At 41.8% G+C, this 22734-nt stretch overlaps 2 long non-coding RNA genes across 2 annotated transcripts in view; both read right to left on the minus strand.

The window, feature by feature from the left end:
* Positions 1–4287, minus strand: part of LOC147756034 (uncharacterized) — a 46983-nt gene extending 42696 nt beyond the window's left edge. Inside the window, exons 1-2 of the long non-coding RNA XR_015327144.1 lie at positions 3456–4287; positions 544–812 (exon numbers count right to left, since the gene is read on the minus strand). This is a non-coding gene — a long non-coding RNA (uncharacterized LOC147756034). The remainder of the gene's footprint in view (positions 1–543; positions 813–3455) is intronic.
* A 2226-nt stretch (positions 4288–6513) lies between these two features.
* Positions 6514–17142, minus strand: LOC147756035 (uncharacterized). The gene is made up of 2 exons (XR_015327139.1): positions 16458–17142; positions 6514–7313 (listed from the first exon to the last, which is right to left on the minus strand). It is a non-coding gene; the product is annotated as an uncharacterized LOC147756035 (long non-coding RNA).
* Between the last annotated feature and the right edge of the window lie 5592 nt (positions 17143–22734).

Raw genomic sequence — 22734 nt, forward strand, 5'->3', positions numbered from 1 at the left:
TCAATGCTTTTGCTCTTGTCATATGTAAGAACAATAAAGCTCAAACGAATCGAATTAGAATTAGAAGCGTTCCAGTAGCTTTGGGTGCAGTGGCGCCCAGATACGAAGGCCCGATGAAAAATTCTCCAATAGGCCTGCGGAAGTCGTGCGGATAGTAATAGAATAGATATAGAAAAAAGCAATCGCTATACTCATACGTAAAATCATTAATTTACGCAATACGTGACTTACCGTAAATGTCTAACCAGGATTGTTGATCACGGGCTATCGTAGAAGAAATGTGTTCGACGGAAACACTTTGTTTAAATTTAATTATTCCGATCTATTTGATGATTTTGTTGGATCAAGGACATAGGATGCCGTCAAATATGAGAAAAACTGTGAGAAAAAAATCCATCTGAAAGACAACTATTAAATATTTGGCCACGATCTCATTTGGCCATACACCTTTAATCCGCTCAGTTCACGTGGCCATCTAGAAGAAGACATTAAAAACTATGGAGAACGCACAATGCACGGACTATGTATGAAATCTTTACCCACCTGAATAATTAATAGAATGGAGCCTATTTCATAATCGTTATGGGTCGTGCTGGCGCTCGGTGATTGACGCCAGAGTTTTCGAAATGAGAGAAACAAGAACGAACGACATCAGCAGCTTCGACATACGTATACGCGTCGCATAGCAAAACGGCAAGGGATCTTCAAATCCAAAAGGAAGTGCGGACGATTCAGCTTTCGGTGCTGGGTGAAGCATAATCTCGATTCAATCGTCTCCGATTTTTCTTAGTCCCTCCTTGTCTAGTCATTTGCTTGATACCAGCGAGAGTCCACCGGCAATAGGGTTTGTTAGTACGTCATTTATTTTGCCACTTTTTCCCTTCCTATTTATAAAAATAAAAAGTCAACGAAAGCAAGAAACAACGATAGGGAGCTAATACCTGGCCTTGAATTCGGGGTGTTAGTTCTTCCTATGAGTATTACCTTTCAAATTTTGGCTCATCCTTTAAAAGTTTGTGGAGCCGTTACATGAGGCTACAGAAGACTACACGTTCTTTAAACGTACTCCGACGCTCTCCATCTTTTCAGTGGGTAAACAAGAGGATTCCGTTTAGGTCTTGGCTGTTTTTCGGATTACTCGGGAAATACAAGTTTGACTACTGTGATATTTTAAACATCGTACTGGGCAGCTTAGCTAAGCCGATAAGTGAACCCACGAGCTGGTTGGTCTCCTAAGTTTGGTGGTATCCTCTCGCGACAGCTCACGGATGTGACAGGCGTTTTATTTCTATTAAAACAATCCCAGCAAGATATTGAAGGAAAGATTTTGCAATAAGCTGACAAAAGCTGCTATGCTCCCTTCGAAGACCATTACATTAAACGAGAAGTGTGCCTGTTCTGTGTTATTAGGCGGTACTTACTGTTTAAATACTGTTTACTTGAAGTTACCCAGATACGATAAGCTAATAGGGAATATGAATTACGGCGACTTCCATTTGGGCCTATTAATTGAATTGATTTCTACCGACTTTAATGCGATTGTACTGAGGTATTTAGTTGTTTCTATTTCTCTTTTTCTAATCAAAGCCCGGCCCGCTAGTTCTCTCGATATTGCCCTAACCTTCACTATGAGTCCTAGAGACTGGCTGTTCAAGGACTGATTTGAACAGAATGTGATCTAAATGCTTTTTTGAAGAGCGGAATTCGATGGCCATCTTCCACTCGGGTTTCCTTCGACAGTATATCAACAAAATGATGCGGCCACTTCTAATTCTGCCGCTTCTCCTTGCCACGCCTTCAATTCTTTTGTATCGTGATGAATTGAAACTGGTCCAACTGTATTCATTGGGCGTTTCTGATTCCTATTTTGTATAATTTCAAGTGACACGTGGCATTTATTTCAAATTTAAGGAGTATAAGAAGGCACTGGAAGTCCAGTGTTCGCATACAACGAGACCCATCAATTAAGTTGTTAAGCATCGAATAGGCTTTTCTAAATATTAAATTAGTTTAGACGATTATTTCGATTTTGTCAGGACAAGCAGAACAATTATATCTTTTGATTGTTTAGAAAAAGCCGGATAGACGCCACAAGATCTCGAGATAATGTATCGTTAGCTCACCAATTAATAAAGGCTGCGACTGTAAAAGGCGTCGTTTGCTGTCAAAGCAATAGGACTATCTGAGCGCTATCGAAATCCAGCAATGAAGTGATAGACAGACATAGAAAATACATTATGGAAATAAGAACAGGTAAACGATAAAAGCGGAAAACTAAGTATACGATGATAGCTCGTTTGCCCCTCACTGAATCATACATAAAATCTAAACGCTGAATGCGGGCCAATTCACTGTTGAATCGCCCGCATTTGAGACGGCCGATGATTGTGATTTTTACTTTGGGATATTCCATTAATACGAAGGTCATTTAGTAGTTGGATAGCCGCAAAATCTGGCGTTTGAAACCGCGCACTTGAACGTATCCGCATCACGGGGCTCTTTTTTTTTCGACTTGAGGCAACGTTATTAAAGACATCGGCAATGTTATAATCTAATAACGTGCGTGCGACAGCTATTATTAGTGCTTATTGTAGGTATTATTCAGCGACAGTTTTTTCATCGCAATCCGTATCGACAGCTGAATAGTACGCCGTTTCTGTTCTAATCTCAGCACTATTTATAATGATATAATAACATTTTATTACTTTCTATTCGGACGAGTACACTCTCTTGCTAGATTCTTCTTTTGAAATGGGACTAGGCTGTTGCGATCATATTTGATACAAGGGCGGATACGATCCGTTTCCGACATAGCTACAATGGAACAATTTGACGCTGCTGCTCTTCCAGCTATTACTACATTACGACCTAACATAGGCCGATGGAAAAACATATAGTGGGCAGTCGAAATATGTGTTTAGATCAACTAATCATGTTCTCTATAGAGTATCTAGTCTCGACGATTTACGAAATTATGTCCACTACACATTTTATATTTCACGGACCAAACGCTCATGCGGACGACGGACGGAATACTAAATGGAGGAAGACGTGGAGTATCGCATTAGTCAGCTTCGCGCATTCTATTACAGAACGCCACAAAGCGTGACACGTCGGACGTGCTCCCGACGGGAGGAGCCTAATAAATAGAAATTCGAAATTCTGCTGAAATTCACTTATCTCCGTATGTTTGCGAGTGCATTTGTGTACGCATTACCGCTAAAAGTTATGAAATGTTCCCGACGGACCGGCACACGGAACGCTTCTGAGTCGAACAGTTCTTGCTATAGCAGTACTTTCGCCTCAAAAAAACCCGCAGCATCGCTACTCTAGCGACATAGGTTATTAGGGGCGTGGGATGTCAGCGCTGGCAATGACAGCGATATCTAAACTCAAATATACACGGCTTGAACACAAAGTCCACCGGGACCTACGTCTTGGCGCAGCTGTCTTACCGGGTCGGGTTGATGAACAGCAAGCAATCTAACACAGGACAAGAGAGGAATTGTTTTGATTCTCGCGATCAACAATATCACCGCAGGCAAGAAATATCGACGGAATGAACGAAAGAAAAAAGGCACAGGTGGAAGATATGAGAGAGGCCAGCGCTTGAGTTAAGGCACAGGACAATCAAACGGTTGGTTGTCGCTGTCTGACGGATGGTGGCAAAGCATATCACGTGGATATGAGCGCACGAGATCTGCGTGGGAAGCAAACATAAACAAAATCCATTCGTTCTATAGCAAATTGTCTCCGTCTATTACAGCCTTCGGTTTGGTTTCGAGGCTTGTGTAACGTCGCCGATAGAACGGTCAAGCAATAATGGCTATTTGACAGATTCGACGGATAACCACGAAAGGCTCTGTCTTCATATAGCGCGTATTATATCACTGGGAAAATATGTCTATGGACCGTTTCTCAACGAGTCGTTGGTGATTCATGAGTTGATGCATAAAATAAGTTGGTCGCGTCAATTTTTCGTGAAGTTTTTTTTTTTTTTATTGAGCGCTGTTTGATCGTGTGAAGTAGTACACGTTTGGGTGGTAGGGAAAAATTGGCTGGATTTCGAAATTTATTTTGTTTTAACGCATCTAGCATGAGCTATCATCTGTTGGTATCCGCTGGGCTTATTTAAAGTAATTACCTGCGAATATGGGCAATTTACCCTCACAAATTATTCTATTTGGGGACACACATGTGCTATTAGATTTTCGTTGGTACGAGGCCATCGTCTCGGACATCGCTACTCCAATAGACTTCATTGAAAAAGATTTAAGTAATTTCGTCAATGTTGTATTCTAATAGATACACGATAAAAACGATCGGAAGAACGCAGAATAGCCCTATATCAATTTCGACCGGACACAGCCATGGAAAGTACCTCTCATTTTCCACTTAACATCAATGTTATGCCGCTCATAAACGTCAGATTAATCTAAATAAATTAATTAAACCACCTCCCTTTGGGGGGTACAGACGAAAGGCTTTAATTCATATAGACAACAGTATTGTCTGTTTATTTAACTTTATCGAAATGCAGCAGACGCTTTTGAGGTCTTTGTTGCATTATAAATATCAGTCTGACTTCGGACCGAATGAGCGCGGTTCAGTTTTGGTCCCGGATAGATAGACAGTTACAATGTCCATGCCATCCCTACGTGTCCTTTAACTCCATTAGCATAAAGCAGCAGTAGAATACGCCTCATACAGTCATTACGTATACACGAACAGCGTAATTCACTATACGACCACCGACGTCTTTGGGACCAACACGATATCCGCTGCTTCGTAACCCTTGAAATTGATTAATTTTCACGTTATATATTGTGACGGAAATATGCGCCAACATGCACGGACATATGTACATGCGTGCACACATACACATGCGCAAATAGGCGACACTTGTAAACAATACTTAGCCTCGCTCTCTTTCTCTCCCCTTTTGGTCCATAGTACTCTAACGATCGATTCTCCTTTAATATATGGCAACATCGCCGTATTCCGTCACAGCACCTCCCAAAATGAAACAAAGCTCTCCCCAGAACATCCTCATAATGTCGCCGCCAGTGTCGTCGTGACGCGTACGACAAATATATGCCACACCGCGGTAGCGTTCTTAAAAGCGCCGACTTAAGAAAACTATACAGTTAGAATTATGCTTCATTTGTGTCTCTGTAAAACATCTATCGAAACAAAGACAAGTACAGGAGGAAAATCCGAATCGACACGATCTTCATGAGTTTCAATTTCCTGTAGCAGAAATCGAAGTATCGAACATGAACTATTGCCTCGCGCTGGGTCGCATACATGACGGGCTCGCCTTGTACAGGCATAGACGTATTGTCGCCACGTACGCTTTGTGTGCACGTAGGTTTGTGATGTGCAGCCCGTTTGTTCTGCATAAATGTATCGTTGCATAGGTGTACTTTCATACATTTATTTTATCATAGCAAGAGAACAATACTCTTTGTGACCTGACGCTCTAGACGCTAATGGCTCTTGCCAGTAGGTTATCAATTATGATCACATAGATTCAACGCGTCCGCGGGGAACAATAGACAAGGTAGATGAAAAAAAGGTTTTCGAACTGGATCTACTGAATCGGTGATATCGCAGAGGACGCATCAGCAGACGACAAACATAGTCGTCACCAGCAACAACAAAGTGTGTTGTTTGAACCTGCGGTCACTCTCCTTATGCTGGTACGTATGTACACTAGTCTTACTTACTGGCTTGTTGGTACGACCCTATTGCTGTTCGTTTCCTTAAGGTAAGGCGATCGCACGCACAAGGCTATGATAGCTACCATCGGTGCTGCTCCCACCAAAGACAGTGGTCTGATAGTGGTCCATCCGTAAACTTGATGAGGCCATTATGCGTATGAATGTATCTGCTATTTCATGCTGGAAATTTCTTTCTCATATTAATTTATGCCGGTCGATTTAAACGGCAGCGAGGATCGTGATTTTGGATCGTAAGACGATATAGTCATAGTCAAAACAATGTTCATTTTTAAGATAGCAGCGGGACCGTAACTACCTTCCGACGGTCGATGTAAATCAAGCGAAGTGATAGCTGAAAAACGGATACGTTTTTTTTTATTTGGGAGTTTCCTCGTTTATCAACGAGATCAATAACGAGAAGATTACAAAGCAGCATGAATTTTGCAGGTTTGGCCATGGTGCCGCAATGTTCCGGGCGTTTTGCTCAACGAGTGATTTAGGACGCAGCGCTCGCTTCTGGTAAGGATTCGTACGTTATTGAGAATGGTGCCGGCCTAATAATCACGAACCTTTCAAGGGTTTGAACTAGGCCCTAACTACACCTGTTTTGTTGGGTTAGTCTTGCGTACAAGAAAAGAGACTGCTATTAATTGAGGTTAAAATACGTAAACGATAACATGATACCTAATTCTATCTAAAATGCAATACGCAAGCCATAATAAAGATTTAATTTAATAATCGTCTGTGGCATAAAAACGAATTTACTGTTGATAAAAAAAAAAATACGAAATTATTCATCTCATTTATTTACATGCGACAAAGTGACCTGTCACTGATACGGTGCTGTGTTTAATACTAGCCATCACGTTCAAAAATAAACACCCTGTCCAGTTGGACATAAAATGCATAAGAATATATATATATATTTGGATGTGTGATTCTTGTTTGCTTTAAAGTCTTATACGCACATAATAAAAAGTAGGCTTTGAGGAAATTGCTTGTCCTCACTTTTATGTTTCTATGCCTTAAATTTATTTCAGCTAATAAAGCATACTTTCTTGCAACATATGCATCGAGGCTCGTTGCATCTAATCGTTGTGGTACTCTCAGATTATAGACGGTGAATCCTGAGTAGAATTTCCTAAAAATAGATCTTACTCGCAAGATCTAATCACCTTAATCTAATCAATTGAAGTTCCTCCTAGCTTCTTCAAACGCCCTTTAGCCCCTACCTGCACGAGACTAAAACTTCTATTCGTTTTATGTTTAAAGCTATTTTTTTTTTAACTCACTTCGTGGGATGCTGTAGATGTTTTGTTGGACGACACACAAAACTGGAACGTTTTTTATAGGACAATCGTCGACTGTCGCAAGCGCCCAGTCGTAGATAGATCTTCAAAGATGCACACGCTAGAAACACGCCGTACTTCCGGTTGTATTTCAGACGATGAATAGCTGCATGGGTCGAAAGCGGCAAAATCTTCTTTGTCCCCACAGTTATCAGGAATGGTGATCTGACCAAACGTACGTTTCGCTTATGTAAGGCCACATAGCAACTCGTAAGTTCAGCAACTGTGTAACACCGTCATACTGAAAAGATTATTGTACTACGTCTAATTAGCGACGATGTAGGTGTGAACGATGGGTTAAATGCCCCGCGCAAACTGAAGATGCGTTTGCGACCGATATTAAGACCATCGGTATCTGAGCGGATAAGCGTTACGGCGTAAAAAGAATTACACATATGTGGAAAATGGATAACAGCCGTAATAAAATGACAACAATAGCTAATGGTATTATTTAAGTTTGTCACAATAAACCATTTGCGTTTGCGAACTACGAGCGTGCAGAGCGTACGCGAAATGTACGACGCAGTGCTGGCTTAGCGAATACGACGCTGTGTATGTTCTAAACTAACGTTTTTGATTTTGTAATCGTGTGCATTACGCGTAGTGTCTACAGTCAAGAAATCTAGATGGGACTAGCAAAGGTTCAGCCTAGATGATGTATAGTTCCGGTGGATCACCGATTCTTACAATAGCAGGTTGCACTAAGGTCAAACCTTGTCTTTTTTTTATCGAGGTCTAATTTTAGATATCTGACCTGGGCAGAAACCACTGTTAGACAGGACATAGTAGAGCTACAGTAGATATGAAATATTAAATAAAAAAGGCGGGGAAGCCTTCCTAAGGTAATCCATATCGATATATCTTTGTGTATGATGTAACGAAAAAAGAGAATTGATATTTTTTTCTTTTTGGGGCAAATTTTCAGGATCTGAGTAAAAAAGCTTTGCTAAGACAAAGAAATTGACACTAATGGCGCGTAAACACTTTTCCCTACCTGAGGAGCAAATCGATCACAAATCATGCTTCTTGCTTGATTCAAAGGTTTAGGCTGAATAGAGTAGCATTACGTATTGAATTCCTTTATTTCTAAGCTGTACTATTTTTGCACAGGAGACTCGACAAAAGTGAAATGAAGGCCACTTTAGCCTAGGCATAACCACTGGTGCCATTTTTAAAACCCGCTCATTTATATTTAGAACTACTTCTCCGTCTATATATATATATATCTCACGTAATATATTTCGTAGGCAATAACAGAATTACGAGATAAGGCGCATGTGTTTTTCCACATAGTATCCTAGGCTGTAGTTGATTCAGGTCAATTCGTCACGGATCTGTAAACAGCCGTTCATGATAACCGTAAGCGATTTGTACTAGCCTTCAATGTTCCCGATCTGTGACAGCCTCCGACGGCGTAATGAGTATTCGCTGTTCATGAGTCGGACGAAAAGCGACAACCTCACACTCTGTTATGGAAACACGAATGATTTAGCGAAGCGTTCAAGCACAAGTTGAATTTGTGTAATAAACCTTTTAAGGCCTTGAGATAATCATGCAAGGAAGCGATTCTCCATAGGAAAGCACGCAGCTTGTTTTTCTGAGAACGATAGTGAAAGTCATAACGCGATCTTACTGTTGCAGGGATAAAATTCTGAAAATTAAAAAAAAAACCTAATGTCGCAGAGACACGAAATGTTCGAATGAATTTTTAGTCACATCTTGATAATTTATTTTTCCTTTAATCAGTTGGTTATCGAGTAATCAGATATGCGAGCGATGATTGTTTGCAGCAGAATTCACTTTTAGTTCCTCACGATCACTTTAAGATCTGTGACGTCAATATCGAAGGTTAGTTTAACACAACCAGTATTCCCTCGCAGGGTAAACCCGGGCAGCCCAAGTCATTTGGGGCGTTGCTTGTAATGATATAGTCGGCCCCACCGTCGAATGTTGGAACCGTGTGGAAGCTTCAGACGGAACTGCACCAGCTCCGGATTCCTTTTTCCTTACTACCTGTGACGGCCTGTTCTAACAATTACAATTTAATCATTTAATAGAGTATTAGTCCATTGATGTACATCTATTTATTCCAATACCCACGTCGATGCCGCCGATTTTGTACTGCCATCGAATCCTCTACCCCGCTATCACGCTGTATCTGGCGCCAAATAGAAGTAGAGCGAACGAACTTGATTATGTTGTGCCTCAGGCAACCTCATCATTGTCGGGCTTATCCGTGTTAACAACGTCATCGTGCGTTTCGCTGAGGTCGTTACCGCTCTTCCTCTTTTGCTCAAGGCGAAAACTAACTGAAACAACGTAACATCCCTAGAAATGAAAGAAACTACTCTTCGATTAGCCCGATCTTCTCCGCCTTCAGGGTACTCGAGGAGCCGCCCGTACTTTGCGGGGCTGATGTGCTTAGCGCACGCATGCATGAGCAAGTTACAGATTAGCGTCCAGCGAATAATAAGCGCAGAGGCTGGTCAGCCCCAGGTGACGGGGAAATCAAGCACGGCCTGGGTTATCCTTATCGGGAATCATATTTTAACGTGGAGGGACCGAAAAACGCCAGTGGGATTTCTTGATTGCTTAGGATTATGGCTGTGACTTGTATATGTTCTGTTTTCTCGCATTATTCGTCTGACTTCGTCATCGATAGTACTGCTGCGTCTCCGTGACGTTCAGGTTCGCACGGGCGAGTACTAAACACGAATATCGCTGGCTTCTGAGACTGGAGAAGCGGGCACCGCGTGGACTGACAAGTAAACCATAGCTGAGCAGCCTTCGGAAAAACGAATGCCGATTACGTCGCGTTGCTATCATTATAGTTGTTGCTGTTGTGGTAGTGGTATTGATGCTACTGCTGCTGTCAGCGTTTGACTTATCCTCGTCCGTGTAACGCATTTTGCCCTGCGTCGTCCAGACCGGCTCGAAGTTTACACAACACAACAAAAGCTCCATTGGGCGCCACCATCAGCGATGACGGTTGGATCGGGGATGAATTCGAAACAACGACAATCAACAAATCCGACTCAGCCTGCATTGGACTGTTCTGTTTGTAACGAATTAGGCCAACGAGGACATAGCCACATCCATTCGCCGCCATCATTTCAGCAGCCGTAAAGCCAGTTACAAGCTTTGGGTTGACATAAGCGTCGTACGAGACACTGAGCCCTTCAGAGCGATTGCCATGCATTCGCTGGAGTTCGCGACTTTCGTCATGGTTATGATGGCAGAGCGACGCTTCCCAAATTCGCTCGGCGTCTGAGAAGAGTACACCGAGCTAGAGACGAAAAAAATTAGCTTCAACAACGGAGAAGCACAGCATGTTAACTGAATAAGAATGAACTTCACTCTATCCGATATTAGCTATTTGCTCTTAGAGTATAAAGCTACATTTTGAAACCAGTGCATCCCCTCGGACTTGCGTTACTGGCTAGTTGCTTTTTGTTTTTTTAATATCGACAAAATCTTTTTTAACATCAATAGTCTCGGAGGGCAACGAAGGTAGCGTGAGTTGAACCGCAAAATGAAAAAAAAAAACTCCAACAGTCGGAAATTGCTTTGGACAGCCATTTCGATGCCGCTGGCATAGCAATGGTAGTGCCGTCTGTTCCAGAAACGCTAACGAGTACATGAAGCATTAGCACCAAAAAAATAATAATAAAAATAGGCCTGAGACAAGCGGACCATTAGGATGGCATCAAGTGGCGCCCATCGACAAAATTGACGCTAGGAAAAACGACTACTCATTTTCAATTTCCTGCCGAGAGCAGCATCGCTCCAGGGTCTAGCCAACGACAACGATCATTTTGGCCATTGGCAATCGCTTATTGCGTATCCCTGCAGACCAACACATATCCGGAGCTCCACGTCGCTTCGGAAATCTTTGTGTCGCATAAAATAGAAGGGTAGGTCATCTTGTTTTAATCGGCCATCCTGTGGAACGCTATATTCCGTAGAGTAACAATAGCTATGATAACAGAAACGTTACACAAATCAACATAAAAATCTGTCGCGCGACAATAACAAAGATAATCAGATCTGATGACAGTATAAATCCGGTTATAAATACAATAGATACGATACAACTACTAGTACCGTTACGGCTATCATGATTATGAGTATATAAAATAATTTTTTTCGCATTATGTACAAATTGTTGTCTCGATTATTATATAATATCGTCTATCTGTCCCCGGAGCTAGATGATATGTGCTCAGTATGTAATCAATGGGAAAGTTGTTTCTATGGCTATATTATGATTTGTAATGATATTGTTGATGTGTCTTTGTCTACGAGAGGGTGACTGTACATGGGGAAGATATGACAGTTCCGTGCGTAGCCAGTGGACAGAAGCGTGATCCACCGAAAAGCAATGTTTAGAGAAGATACTCAATAGGCCGATTTTTGTTGCCGAAAACCTCCTGATGTAATGTTATCTACGATCCAAACCCTTGCCTATCAAGGTGCTCAAGTGCGCCTCAGGCAGCGTAACCGTTCAGGTCAAAGGAAATTCCAGCACGAATTGAGAAGGTGCTTTTTCTTCCAGGCGCTCAGAAACTTCTAGATATTACCCCGTGCTAAATAACAATAACCGAAAACAGATATAGCGATTATTTATAGGGTCATTTGATAATTGGTCTTGACGTAAAAGAAAACACCATTCTAGATCTACCTGAAAAACTTTAAATAATCGTGTTTAACTTGCACGAATATACTTTCGACTTAAGTTGAAATCGCTTGGGGGCAAAAAGCGAACGTGTAGTTTCATTCACACAATTTACCTTTTTGTACTACTCAATTCCTCGCCATAATCAGACAAAACGATGATTTACTATTGACCTCAACATACCTCGCTGTTGCGCTTCGATTAGGCCAGCTATTACATCGACCAGGTCCAGCAAAAAACAGGAGTGCATCGTATTCGGATTAGCTGGCTAATGGCTCTATCCGCTATCGCGATGATGTGTGTACTAACGAAAGAACGATATAGAAAAGGCACATCGTGTTTTAATAACGAGAGGCCATAACTGTTGTTCCGCAATTACGAAAGTGTACCAAAAAGAGCCGGCCAGATGCCTCCTCGGTGGCTACAGCAGCGACTTATTTTCCTTATATTGCAAGCTCACGCGATGCAAATACCCGTAAAGCGAGCGTCGCAATGATATACGGCGATAGCTTATCGCTCATAAGCCATCGCAGAAATGACAGGCTGAAAACAGATTGGATAGGAATTGTTCCGTTCGAGAGCTGGCTCGGCGATTCAAGTATGAAGTGAGGCAGGAATTATGCAGTACCTCTGTTTAAATGACCTAATTAGTTCTTAAAGCCAGAACTTATAGGCGAAGTAAATTTTCAAAGATGAGAAGCTTATAGACCACACACTAGTTCCATACTGTTTAGATAATCGCATGAACGGAAAGCCGACAAACGAAAATGCTCACGCACAAAAACGCATCGACAAGCAGACTAATTTTGACCGGCTGCACAGTGCGGGCCGTCAGTCAACCTAAAGCACGGTCCTGTTACCGAAAAAAAATTAGGTTCAATCACTTTCAAATGGTACCAACAAAGAACTTGATCAACCGAGAAATGTTTGAGGCGTCTAATTTATCAGGGTAATTTTTCTCGTTTCTGAAGTGTTAGGTAGAAGAAGTTCGATCTGTCGCAAGGCGTCCAACAATACAGTTCCTCCACCTTCCTCTAGTTTCTTTGTTAGCACAGCAGTTTAACAAAGAGTTACTTGTAGTTACGCAGATCACGTTCACGTTTCTCGATAGACAGAGTATTAGCAGTTCGGAAATCCTGCACTGGCCAAGCGTGTCGTTTGAGCGTCTTACTCAATATAAGATGGTCAATCTGTGAACAAAAAATGCAGGTGCTAAAAGGTAGAAAGAAATCTCAAGTGTTCATTTATGACGCCAACGCTTGAGACGTTCGACGTTTTGCTTTATTGAAAAGGTGATCTGGGTTTATTTCTGTGGTCATGATCGAAAGCCGACAAACCCCAATGGACAAATGATATCAGACCGCCAAACATCTGTCCGGACGTGCGCACGCTCGACGTGTTTCGAGAGGAAAAATTCAGGTCGTGCGGACGACTGCGATCGATTCGAAAGAATGAAAAAGATACTCGATATGAGAGAAAAGATTGCTCAGATGAAGATGACAAGATATGATGAAACGGTCCAAATATTTGCACATAATCAAAGCAATACTTGATTTGAACGTAGGTACTTGACTCTGTCAACGTATATTGTGCAGTGATGGAAAAGGCTGCAGAGTTCAATGGCCGTAGTAGGGCTGCGGCTACCCTCTATCAATGTCTCGCAAATGGCTTAACAGCTGGCGAAATAGGACAAGCAATAAGTGGAAAATGTGAATTGTCCTAGTTGAAATCAGGTAACAATTATAAAATAATGATGGTAAAATCGGCTTCAATTTGTGGAGGTCGCGCAGCCACCTGAGATTAGCTGGGCATATCTGTTGATATACGCGGACTTATCTTGTAATTCGCATTTTAAGGCAACAAGTTGACATAACAGTGTACTAAAAAATTATTACAACAGTAAAATTTTAATAATAAATAATAAATTACGCCAGTAAAATAGCAATCTGGTAAGAGAAGAGCACGCCACTTGTAGTTCTTACATTCTAGTTCAGTGAGGTTATTATATATAATGACGAATAGGCTTACATTTTGGTAAGACGTAAACCCACAGTTAAGAAAAATAAAAGCTCAGTTATGGAGGAAACAAGGATCACCGTTTGAAGCGGCGATGATTTGACGTCCCAGTACGTTATTTTTATACTGAAATTTAGAGGAAAAAATTTATATACTAATTACTAGCTTCGAAATGGAGTCGTATTCATTGAAAGCTTGTCGCCATTCGCCAACTGTTACGCCGCCATAATTGTGGATCTTTAACACTTAAAAACTTATCTAACTATAAAACCCTCATGCGTGAAAAGATTACTAATACTAGTTAGAGTCATTGACCTACTCATTTCTGGAGGGACCCGTCAGGCGTACGTATGTTTCATTGTAAATGCGGTGTGGTACTCAACCTTCGCGAGTTGTTACTTGCTGAAACTCGATTAATCCTATGTTATTCGATAACCTAATCAGGCCCCATGTTATTCATTTCCGGAACAGTATTTGTAGCAGTCGATGCACCCTGCTTATATCCGGCGCTGTCACGTAATACGTCTTGATAGCTGAGCTGATGAGTTCGATGATGCCATTCTAAGACGACTCCAGATAAACCTTTTTGTGACATTATCTTTGGCCTTTGATTAATCCGTGCCCACTCATGTTCCATGCTAACTGTCCCAAGGTCCTGACGGAAAATCCGAGCGAGACCTATATAGAACTCATCAAAGTTTATGATCAATCGGCCTATACCCACATATAAGACGAAATGAATATGGCTTCGGTTACTAAAGCAAAAGACATTTTAGGTCTATTCATCGTATTCTAATCCGTGGTTCATAGTTGTTTAACAGTCTCTACCTCCGGTATCGTCGTTAGGCAATCCATTAGACGGCTACCTCCCAGAACGGAACGAACCGCGGATTCGAACTTAGACCATAACATCGTCTCAATATTAGCTGTTAGAGACATTACCCATTCAGCGATCATGAGGACTTGTTTTCACCCAATCGCGTTCGAAATCAAAGTCTGTCAGCGATCCAAGGTTTGACAGTAAGGAAAGTACCGAAAACAGCACAAAATGCATCTATGCCAAGGAAGCATACAAACTGTTTGTACAGTAGAGAAAAGATATTTGTACAGGCCTACTGCCTATGGGTTCCGTTAAAAACAAAACACTATCACATATTCTCTGTCGTTTCAAAATAACCGATAGTGACTTAGGAATATAGATGTCAGACAAAATGATTCTGATGGAAATTCCCACGAGGATTACTTAGACCTATGCTAAAAAAAAAAGCTCGTCGCCATAGACATTAATGTGGAACAAACAACAGCATTTGTTCACGTGGACACTCCATCTTTTTTTTCGTCCATGATTTTCAGGGCAAAATTAACAGACGGCATCCGTTTAGGTTAGCAGGTGCAGGTTCCGTCTACAGGGATTCAAATCAAGTGTTGAACGCGCCCTGACGGGTAGGCCTCTTGATTTGTGCAAAAAAGCTGAATTGAAATGAACAATTTGGTATATACTATAAATTCATCACCCAGGAATCACCGACCCTTAGTTTTTTTTTTATATAGTAATGGTCCATTTTAAATTCCTAGGTACGCGATTTGAAGCTTAAGTATTAATTAATGTGAAGTCAGAGCTGTCAGTAACTATTAATACTACAAAAAGTTTTACCGAAAACAAAGATGTCTTGTATCGACTAATCACCTACGCGGAATCACGACGTTTAGATGGCGAACTTCACTGTCATCGCAGGTGATTTCCGTTGCCATCGACACTATGAAATGGTGTTCTTAGCTCGTGCTTTAAATATAGCTAAAGAAAACTATCTTATCCCACTAGTAATTGATGCAATTCAGAGTATTTGACCTGCGTACGGTTAAGGATTCTGCAATTGAGGACTGTAAGCTATTCTAGCAATTAAGCTGCTTTGAAGTAGTTCGAAACGATTCATGAAGCACATTCGTTACGTTAAAAATGTTATTGTTAAACCTAGCAAGCCACCTCTGAATAGTACTGAGCACCATTCGTACACGCCACATTTGTCCCGTGTCTTTTCGGCTGACTTCTATCCTCGGCAGATAGCGAATACGAGAAGCTGAGAAAAATTCTGTAACATACCCATTGTAAAAGTCCGCTGGAAAGATTATTTGAACACGGCCGTGCTGATGGCATTTGTTAAGATTTTCAATAATATTTGATCGTTAGCGAAGGGGAACAGTGAACCCCTTCTACCCACTACGGACAACTAATTAATCGTCTGTAAATAAATGCTGAACAAATTGCTCTTAACAATTAGTATTGACACTAGGTTCAATCGCATATCTATTACTACATCCCGAAACGGTATTCAACATGGCATGTTACATCCTACATTAACAACCCTGTTATCTCTAATTTATGTCATATCAGTTCTGTCTATTTAATCTTGATTGTTTCTTAGAATCCCATACAGCTAAAAGATTCAAGAACAGCAATAATTATTTTAAATACAGCCATAATTGAACGACATATGCTAATATGTAGACAATGTATAGGGACCACGAGCCATTTCAAAACATTCGCACAAATGCACACCCTTCATCTATGCACCTATTCTTCTAACGCGTGTACATATAGGTATCTGATATGCGGAAGACGCATTTTATCCATGAATATGATTCTTGTAAGTGCTACATGGTAGATTTTTCTGTTATATCGTAGCTTATCCTCACCCGTTTTTAAATCTCCTAGTGTTTCGTTGAATGCCGCAAAACAAGTCCTTTAGATCGTCCACAGGCAAGCGAGCGCCTCCCACCTCACTCAGTACACATTGGTACATCGAGACGCACATCGTGCCGATTCAAATACGCACGTACCGTGAGCCTCTGCCAGCACTTCCAGAAGACGTGGCTAATTTTAAGGTGGTACCGTTATTATTGTTGTTGTCGTCCTCGTTTTTTTGCGTCAGCAGCGTAAATCATTCGACGGAAGATGCGCGGCCGGCGTCGCTTTGTTTGTTGTTTTCTTGTAGACGTTGTTTATCAATGACACACCCTCCCGTTCTTCATATAACACTCACAAGCAGACGGGCAAACGTAGACACATTCGCACTCGTAGAAAAGCACAGACAGGTTGTCAAATACAGTGGGGTCTGCTAACCGCTCACTACACCGCAACGAACTGCACAGTGCCATGTAATAGCATGGGATATTTCAAAGCGGTGTTCTTTCGAGGTGCGCCTCACGTCACGCGTTCACTTCATGCACACAGTGCGTACACACCTCGCTGTCGCCCCGTTTGATTTGCTGCTATGGCTCCGTGCGTTATTTTGTTGCTGCGTTGTGATAGCCAACGTAGAATAACATTCAGAACTGCTGCAGCAGCAGCAGCAACAACAACGACGGCAATAACAACAACAATAAGGTGAGGGCGCCTCTTAGTGCAACCGTGCCCCTTCGGCATTAGGTGGTGACCCCCCCCCCCCCCCCTCCGCGAGAGGAAAGATCGTACATGTATGTCGCTATCCGTAGGACGCACGGCTTTTTCCGTTCATTTGTAGACAACGGCGATTACGCAAGTAGTGCTGTTGCTGCGGGTACTGCTGCGGGCGTAATTACGATATCCTTATTACGTAGAATTTGTGCTTATATTATGCAGTCTATATAAGTGAGGGGTGATGGCCCGATGTTTCATTTCTTAGTAGCCGTCGCACGTCCCCTGTATCCCTGCCTGGGGTTGGGTTTACTTCGGGGGTGGCATTGTACGACTTTTCATATTGTCCTTGTGTCGCTCGATATAATAGCTTGATGCTCCGCAGGCATTGCCTCACTTGGGAATACTCGTTTATTATGATCATCTTGAATTTTTTCGTTTTCTGCTTTGCTAGATTTCGAATGGAAGAAAAGTAAGCAGGATTGAACAATTTGGTACCAAATGTTTTCAAGTGGGTACCGAGGGCACACTTTGACTTGTTTCAGATTTTTAGGGTCAGTATCGCCGAGTGATCCTAAAACAGACAAAGAGCAGTTCGATAAAAGCATGTATCGAGAGGTTCTTTTTTTGTGGCTATAGTCGCTAGACTATTTTTTGTGGGTGAGACTGGACGCGTCGGAAGCTACTTTATACAGCAGTAAGTGATCTCGGACGCCAAAGTACGCTCACTTTCGCTAACTGCCAGCCTACATAGTGAAGCTTCGTAACCATCAACATCGCCCCGCACGCAATCTACATTGTATATCGACGTTGACAGCGGGCGAGGCAATGAAGCCAAAGAGCGTTAAAACGTACATAAACTCCATCCATCAACGAATAGTGGTGAAATTGCATACTAGATATTGCTTTTCACTTAGCAAGCCGCCATACCACCTAACCTCAGCGCCCTCGAAGCTGATACGACGAAAGCAGATGTTTGATATCAATGGTGTTATTGAAAACATCGATGAAAGTTTAGGATAAACTTTTTCCGCTGATTCTCCTTAAATCTACCAACGAAAAATGAGTGGCTTCTTTATTTATTTTGGCGGAGCTCAAGTATTTGTACTCTTTTTTTTTTTTGAATCGATGATTACTTTGTTCTGTAAAGACTTCACCCTCACATGACCCGCTTGTGCGCTACGCAGTGTCGTTCTGGTTGTTTATGGCGGAAATCATTTGATTAACTATGTCTCAGGCAGCAATTCCTGTTGAGTTGACCCATTGGAACGCTAACGTATTGGGAATTTTACTATGTTTGTGACTTTACACGTAGAGTTTCCTGTCATCTTCCCATGCTGCTCTAATTATATAAGTAGTCTGTGAGAGCTTACTGGAAGAGATTAATGTGGCACGAATGATATCTAATTATCGTTATGATCAAAGGCTAAGTAATATTATTGTCCATAGGCTATATCGATCTCGCAAAGCTCGCGTTAGACCCAAAAGCAGCTCTCGTTGAACAAACCGTTTCATTTTTCTCGGTTTGTGTTCATTACTTCCAGCATGCGCTTGTATCTAAGGCAGGCTTCTCGCCTATCTTGAACGTGTTTCTTCCGCCAACGAGCCATCCCGTTACAGTCCTTTAAAAAATTACCCAGCTTCTTTAATATCAGCACTGTCGCACTGACTCTGAGCACTCAATTGGGATAACCTCGTGGGACGCCAATCTATTCACTACTCTTAACATAATTTGTGCCTCAATCATCAAATGCTGCTTCACACTGTATATAGGATAGTTACTGCCGGTAGTGGTGACGCGTAGAAGGCCACGCTCGTCAAAACCACGAACACCAATTGTCTGGCTTTTCTAAGTGACTCGTTCGCTGCCACCAGTTAGATAGACCTCTCCAGAATGCCGTTACCATCGTCCGCGTCATCATCATTTACTGATTAGGTTGTCGATTCGATCTCACCGATCGCTGCCACTGACGCTGGAGCAGCCGCAGCAACACGGAATGACGCCACGCCTTGACGCGACGCCTATGGAAAGGAAAGACCCAAATCACAATTGCTGGCGCGCTGTCAAAGACCAAAAACTTACCCATCGAGTCAAGTAGAACCCGTCCTGTATTTGTGTCTAACGACGCATTTATCGAAGCTATTCGAGTTGATTGCTTATAACGGATCGAGTGAGGAACGAAGTGCGGATAAATCGAGCTTTTACTATTTCACAGCTAATGTTTGACTAGTTTGTTCATTCCGGAAGAAGTTATGATGACAGACTGATGCTACAAATGTTAACTACTGGTCAGAAAACTGGAAACTTGTTTCTGCGTCAATTATTATACAATCATTTCATAGACGACAGACAAATAGTTGACATTTGTAGCATCAGTCTGTCGTCGTAACTTATTATATAATGATAATGTGTCCTTTTCGGCCAATTGTCACAGTTTATACTCAAGTTGAGCACAGGAAGGGTACATCAGCAAGCTATATACATATTGTTCTTCTGATTTATATTTTCTCTTTATTCTCGGCTATTTGAAAATGTTTTTCTTTTGACAAGGATTGTGAAGAGTACACATGTTTGAGGTGTGAAAAGCTGATGTTTTTAGATGAGTGACATTGTACACTTGGCTTGACTGTGGTGCGGCATAAGTCCACTCCATTACATCCAGCATTGTTGAATCCCTATAGCTCTGTAGCATTGTTTCCTGGTTCAGATCCATTACTTAAAACATTCAAAGAACAGACTCCATCAAATGCGCATAAGACATGGACGCTCGATGATGAACATTCATTCGTACATATCAACAGTGCATGAGCATTCACCCTTGCACGAATTTAACCGTTACCGCTGTTCGTCCTTGATCTGTGCTTAAACGCGCACCTATTTCCTGTTATTTCGCTATTTCAGCAGACCACACATGTGGGTTTTTTTCGTACGCGACTGACCGTCCTGTGTAGACGATAGGTGCTATCTTTGTCAGCAGGCAACAACGTTGACCGTAAAGAACGGCAATGGCGAAGACCGTTTATCAAGCATGATTATCAGTACAATCAGTGCCATTGTGATCATGTGTGCAAAGAGGGAAAAAGAAGGCTACGTTTATCGTGACGCGTTTCAACTTGCAACGCTAGGAAAAGTCGTACAAATTAGTTTGGCTATCTTCCATTATCAGCAGCAGCAGCAGCAGCAGCAGCAGCAACAACAACAACAACAACCACAAACACAATAGCAACATAAGCTATTCTACCCCACTGCAGGGCGTTAAGCGTTAACACCCCAACTAATCTACGATTTTAAATTACTTTGAGCTTTAATGAAATATAAGGACCGACCTGGTTGTGGTATCGCATTGGCATCTATATAGTCCATCATTAACAGTTTTACCAACACCGCGAGATAACTCTCTCTCTATCTCGCTATTTGGCTATCCAAAGCAGGTCCATCGCTTTCGATCCAATTACCGTTAGTCGATGATCACCATTAGTCAAGCCTGTACCTTATAGACAAGCCTGTGTTTAGCTGGTTGCGCAGGCCACGTGTTCTCCACGGCCTCCTATACACACAGATATGGTGTGCACAGGTGACCACACGGATAAGGCCAGCGGGCTCAGGCAAAATACGACTGATTATTATTTGTCGATCGTCCAGTTAAATGAAGGTGTGATTTATAGTTGGTAGGTGGTGCAAGCGGGGCGATAGCAGAACGCTAACTTTAAATTCGTCACGGTCATCAACTTAATAGTCGGCACTTGACAAATTATACGAAAAATTCAGCTGTTTTTGCCGAGAAAACGGGTACCAATAAAAGCAGGCACTGGTAAAGTAGACTGGGATAACGACGAGTTCCATATTATACGATTTTAAATTATAGCTCACGTGCAAGCGTCTTCATAGGTAAGCGAGAGTGGCGTGCAATGATAACTTAAAGGAACTATAATAGTGATTTTCTAAGGCTTGTTAACTATAATAGTGATAACAGTTATATGTAAATCAACTATTGTTGAACGGCTTTTGATGCTACTTAATAAATATGGCTTTGAAAGGTGAAAATTTGGGCTAGATCTCTTGAAAGCGCTAGCGTACTTAGGAAATTTGCAGCAATAGACAAATATGGCGTAGACTGCAAAATGAGTTGTATCTATCCCTATTTCAAAAATAGGGATGATACGCGTTTCAAAAGTGGTTTATGAAAGTAGTTCAAATGGCAGGAAGGCTATATTTTCTTATATATTATAAAAAAAAAAAAAAAAAAAGTTATATTTGCTTAAGGGCAGGTTAAAATAAATAAAAGAAAAAAATTAAGGACGTTATTGTCTATGCACTTTAGATTAACTCTGTTATTCTATTTTTAGGCTTAAACTTCACTCATAAATTGGAACACCTTTTTTGAAATATTGCACGTTGCGGTTAAAATAATGAACTGGTAGAGAAGCAAATCCGAAACAGTAATTTGCCTAAACTGAATGATATTATTGAACACATTCGTGTTAAAATGTCTAGTGTTCACACATGTCTCCGATCGGCTATTACTATCCCATACCTGAAAGCAGATCTTTGTAGATCGTTCTTCACTATGCACGTTACGCACGATCGGCGCGCCCTGAAGGCACCGCTGTTAACTCTGAAGACGCCGAAGAACGCAGACACGACTTGGGGTTAGGTTTGTCTCATCTGACATCCTTACTCAACAGAAATCGGATAGGTGAGTATGTATAGAACTTTCGCTCGGCTTATTTTATCTGGTTCTGCAAAACTAACTCACTCCCATGCCATTTTACGTACACACCTTCTTGGTACGGCACCTTAACGAGACAAATTATGGACGAATGACTATTGTAATGCTACGAACGTAGATTCGACGCTGATCTCGTTCAACGTATAACCCTCTTATTTTCATTAGGGAACGTTGATCATTGCAAATTGGGGCCGTGCTCTTGATATATCGTAAATTGGCATGTTCGTACGCTCGGTAGAGGTTCGTTAACACAGTGAAATGTTTCCTTAGAGGATACCCCCCCCCCCCCCCCTATCCCAGCCGCTGATGGGAGCGTCGTCTCGGGGGTGCTTGTGAAGGCTGACCGTCAATATAATACGTCCTCTGCACATGATCAATTTCGACGTCGATGTTCAGTACGGATCTTACTCTATGTCGGCAGTCGCTGGTATTTTATTTGAAGCAAAATTATTCTTGCGTGTGTGAAGAATGCGCGAAAGATTCCCAGTGGGGATATAGATGGACACCCTGAGAGAATACGCCGCAACAAGAACGTAAAACGCGACTAGATAGGAGAATATCGTTAAAGAAGCGATCTTCATACTGCCTAAAATCGTTTCAGCATCGCCAACAAGCTGTTGACGACAGCACTTATTTAATGAAAGAAATATGATGAAGCGTTACATACGTATACGCCTTCTCGCTCCATAAATGTTCCACAAAGGACGCCGGTGTATCAGGTAGACGCAGAAGAAGGAGGCGTTGAAGTGCGACGTGAGGTTGTTGTGGATACTAACGCCTGCGTTTCGTTGTTCGTTTTTATGTATGCGCGTGTATGTAGTCTGTGTGTTTATATATGAGTGTAGCT

Source organism: Varroa destructor, unplaced genomic scaffold (assembly GCF_002443255.2).
Source record: "Varroa destructor unplaced genomic scaffold, Vdes_3.0 BEIS01000004.1, whole genome shotgun sequence".
Classification (NCBI taxonomy): domain Eukaryota; kingdom Metazoa; phylum Arthropoda; class Arachnida; order Mesostigmata; family Varroidae; genus Varroa; species Varroa destructor.